The sequence below is a fragment of the Perca fluviatilis genome, chromosome 13 (genome assembly GCF_010015445.1).
Source record: "Perca fluviatilis chromosome 13, GENO_Pfluv_1.0, whole genome shotgun sequence".
NCBI lineage: Eukaryota > Metazoa > Chordata > Actinopteri > Perciformes > Percidae > Perca > Perca fluviatilis.
In genome coordinates, this window is record NC_053124.1 from 35,758,802 (window position 1) to 35,763,315 (window position 4,514).

Genomic DNA, 4,514 nt, shown 5'->3' on the forward strand with positions numbered 1-4,514 from the left:
CACGCCGTTGCTTTAAAATGTCCCCCTTACGACACCCCGTGGACGTCCTCTATGGAGTAAATGGCCATGCACACGGCTCAAAAAAAGGGAAATATCAGTGGTGCGCGTAGGGGAAGGAATTTCCACCCTTTTGATGAGCTGGATCATATCCTCAGCCAAAGGTCCATCGGAGCTGGGCTATAGCTGGCTCTAATATTAACAACTACTTTTGTCTAGCAAAACATTGTTTGCAAAGTTCGCTTGAATCTTGTGCGATTCAGTTCAGAAATGAATGGAAACACCATAAAAAATCGTCTCAAATCGATATACCAATTTAATCGGCAAAACAGCATGTGACGTCATCAGCGAGAGTTTTTATTCGTTTAAAGCTGTTGGATGGAAACAAACTTTCACCAGCTTTACTTCGCATATTATTTTACCGAACTTCAGATAATTAGATTGACAAGTGGATGGAAACTTAGCTATAGTTTCACTTTGCACGGGGAACCCCATAAATAAAAAATTCAGTTTCACCAGTAATATTATAAGTTAACTGTGATTAAATATGAAATTAATACACTGTTAATGCGACGCATTCACCGAGCAGCACATTTTCTCCCACACCAATTCTCTCTAAAGCTTAGCAGAGAGGGCTGTCTTCCTTTTAATGAAATGCATTTTCAAACTCGCGTCTGTGCACAATATTTGTACAACCCGTTTGTTTGTGGTTGTTACCATGGTGAATTGGTAGAAATCATGGCTCCATTCATGCTGCCTTTTTATAGTGGGCGTGCTTCGTAAAACTGAGGACACATACCTTGGTTGACGGAAACCAACCAAATCAGCTGTTTTGGAACCCGAAAACTCAGTTTCCATCTCAGGGTAATCAACTCAGACATCAGGGTTAGACTCAGAGTTTGTTAAACCTCCTTCCTGGACGGAAACGAATCCCGGGGTTATAATACATAATAGATTGTATGATGGTTTTTTTGGCGGTTCATGCATTCATCACGCGCCGGCTAGATTATTGCAATTCACTTTACTGTGGTTTATCTAGTTTCCAAATTCCCGTCTTCTCAGTTAGTCCAAAATGCTGGGGCCAAAATGTATCTCTTAACTGTCGCATAAATATGACCATATCTCCGCATCAAATCTCTGCACTGGCTGCCCGTCGTTCGACAGAGAATAGATTTCAAAATCCTTCTCTTTGTCTTCAAAATCTATACATAACTTAGCTCCGTCTACCTATCCGAACTTATTCATCCGTACACCCCGCCAGAAGCCTAAGATCACACGACCAGGTTCTGCTGGTAGCCCCTCGTGCCAGACTACAGCAGAGGGGAGCGCAGGACCTCGTCTGTGGAACTCCCCTGCCTTTAGAGATTAGAACAGCCCCCAACCTTCCTATCTTCAAGTCGCTGGAAAAACCTATTTATTCTCATTAGCGTATTGATTTCCTCTTTAGGGTGGTCCTTCTTTGTATACTTGAGTCAGTGTTTTAAGGTTGCTCTTAGCTTTGTTGTTTTTATTCCGTGTTTTATGCTTTGTCTTGCTGGTTTTATGTTTTTACATGCCTGCTCTGTAAAGCACTTTGGTCTGTCTAGCGGCTGTTTAAATGTGCTATATAAATAAAATGAACTTGAACTTGAACTTGAACTTTTTGAGTTATTATTACATAATATGTTTTTCTGACTTTTTTTAATCTTGCCCCGACAAATAACCCATGTTACAAAAAAGACTAAAACTAGTAAAAACTAAGTATTTTCAAAAAGTAAATAAACTAGCAAACCCGCTTTAAAAACTAATTAAAACTAAACTGAATTTGAAAAGAAAAAGTCAAAACGACATAAAAATAAAACCTAATGAAAAATGCCTAACTATAATAACCTTGGTTGTTACTCAAAAAAGGTTTTTCAGGGTTGGCAGGTCTGGATTTAGAGTGAGCCCCGGATGTTTACCACGACTGGCTCCGCCCCCTAGGACATGAAGTACTCTGTCAGTACTTTACACCCACTGTACCTGATCACTCCATCATTAATTAAGTTAATTACAGGACAACTCAGTCATTTAGTAAACTGGGGAGCCGTCTCCAAACCCTCTGATTCTAAGAAGAGTTTACCTCCTAAAAGCTGAAGTCAGCAGAGTTTTTAAATGAGAAATGAGCTCTGTTGTAATCAGTGTTGCGCGTTCCTTATACCATACTTTTCTTTGGGAAATAAAACTCTGAGATAACATCGCGAGCTTGAACTTTGAGCCTCTTGCTCAGATATGCTGCACAGAGGATTGTGGGTCAGAAAAGCACGCTGGCTCGTATACTGCAAAATGCAACCGGGTGCATCAGGACACATTTTTGGCATTCTGCATTTGACATTATATGTATTGGGATATACTATATCTTTCCCTGTCATACTAATGGTAGTATGGGCATTGAAACACACCCAGTCTCTCTCTCAAAGCGCTCCTCTTGGAGGAATGAACAAAGCTTGATAACCCCTCCCTCCTCTTTCTCTCAAACACAGCCAGCTCCACTCTGTGATCATATTTCCTTGTTCCCTCCCCTTCAGAGCTACAGTTTGCAGATGGGTGGAACCAACATGCTGGGGGAAGTACAACAGCGTATCACATCCTGTTATTACATCAGAGCTCAGACAAGTTTCATTTCTCAGGAAGTGAGACACAAGACAGTCAGACAGTCGTTGTCACTGAGCGAGAGGTGAAATGGCGGGAAAAGAGTTCAGCTGGACCGGGAAGCCTTCTCTTGTTCCATCTGTCTGGATCCACTGAAGGATCCGGTGACTATTCCCTGTGGACACAGCTACTGCATGACCTGTATTAAAGGCTTCTGGGATGAAGGGGATGAGAAGGAAATGTACAGCTGCCCTCAGTGCAGGCAGAGCTTCACACCGAGGCCTGTCCTGCTGAAAAACATCATGTTGGCAGATTTAGTGGAGGAGCTGAAGAAGACTGGACTCCAAGCTGCTCCTGCTGATCATTGCTATGCTGGAGCTGAAGATGTGGCCTGTGATTTCTGCACCGGAGAAAACTCAAAGCCATCAAATCCTGCCTGGTTTGTCTGATCTCTTATTGTGAGAAACACCTTCAGCCTCATTTTGAATCTCCTGCTTTTGGGAAACACAAGCTGGTGGAGCCGTCCAAGAAGCTCCAGAAGAACGTCTGCTCTCGCCATGATGAGGTGATGAAGATTTTCTGTCGTACTGATCAGCAGCTTATCTGTTATCTCTGCTCCGGCCGAAGAACATAAAGGCAACGACACAGTCTCAGCTGCAGCAGAAAGGACTGAGAGGCAGAAAAGCTCGAGCGGAGTCGACAGACCATCCAGCAGAGAATCCAGGACAGAGAGAAAGATGTGAAGCTGCTTCAACAGCAGGCGGAGGCCATCGATCGCGACCGATAAAGCAGTGGAGGACAGCGAGAAGATCTTTCACCGAGCTGATCCGTCTCCTGGTGAAAAGAAGCTCTGATGTGAAGCAGCAGGTCAGATCCCAGCAGAAAAGGGAAGAGAGTCGAGTCAGAGAGCTTCAGGAGGAGCTGGAGCAGGAGATCACTGAGCTGAAGAGGGAAGACGCTGAGCTGAAGAAGCTCTCACACACAGAGGATCACAGCCAGTTTCTACACAACTACCCCTCACTGTCACCACTCAGCCAATTAGCATCCAGCATCCATATCTGTCCTCTGAGCTGCTTTGAGGAGTGTGACCGGCCGTGTCAGAAGTCAGAGATAAACTACAGGACGTCCTGAGAGAGGAGTGGACAAACGTCTCACTGACAGGGACTGAAGTGGACGTTTTACTGCCACAACCAGAGCCCAAGACCAGAGCTGGATTCTTAAAATATTCACGTGAAATCACACTGGATCCAAACACAGCTCACACATATATGTTATTATCTGAGGGGAACAGGAAAGCAACAGTAATCAGTCAACAACAGACCTATTCTAGTCACCCAGACAGATTCACTGACTGGCCTCAGGTCCTGAGTAGAGAGAGTCTGACTGGACGTTGTTACTGGGAGGTGGAGAGGAGAGGAGGAGTTTATGTAGCAGTCGCATACAAGAATATCAGCAGAACAGGGGGTCGGGGTAAATGTGGATTTGGATCGAAACAAATCTTACCCTGGATTGTTACAACAACAAATATACATTTTGTTCCAACAAAGTTCAAACTCCCGTCTCAGGTCCTGTGTCCTCCAGAGTAGGAGTGTACCTGGATCACAGTGCAGGTATTCTGTCCTTCTACAGGCGTCTCTGAAACCATGACTCTCCTCCACAGAGTCCAGACCACATTCACTCAGCCCCTTATGCTGGACTAACGGTTTATGGTTGTTATGGAGACTCTGCTGAGTTGTGTAAACTGAAATAGTCAGAAGTCATTTAAGGTTAAATTCTGTGTTTTAACTCTTAAATAATATAATAATTATTTAGTCTCCATGTTTGTAGCTGAGAGATGATTGTTGTGTGTTTTTTCATTTGTTTACACGTTTCTGTTGCTTTTTCTTACTTTTTGCTTTTATAAAACA

General features: G+C 43.6%; 1 pseudogene; it reads left to right on the top strand.

Annotated features, from left to right (window-relative positions):
- Window positions 1-2,696: 2,696 nt before the first annotated feature.
- LOC120570966 lies at window positions 2,697-3,379 on the top strand (annotated as a pseudogene).
- The last annotated feature ends 1,135 nt before the right edge of the window (window positions 3,380-4,514 follow it).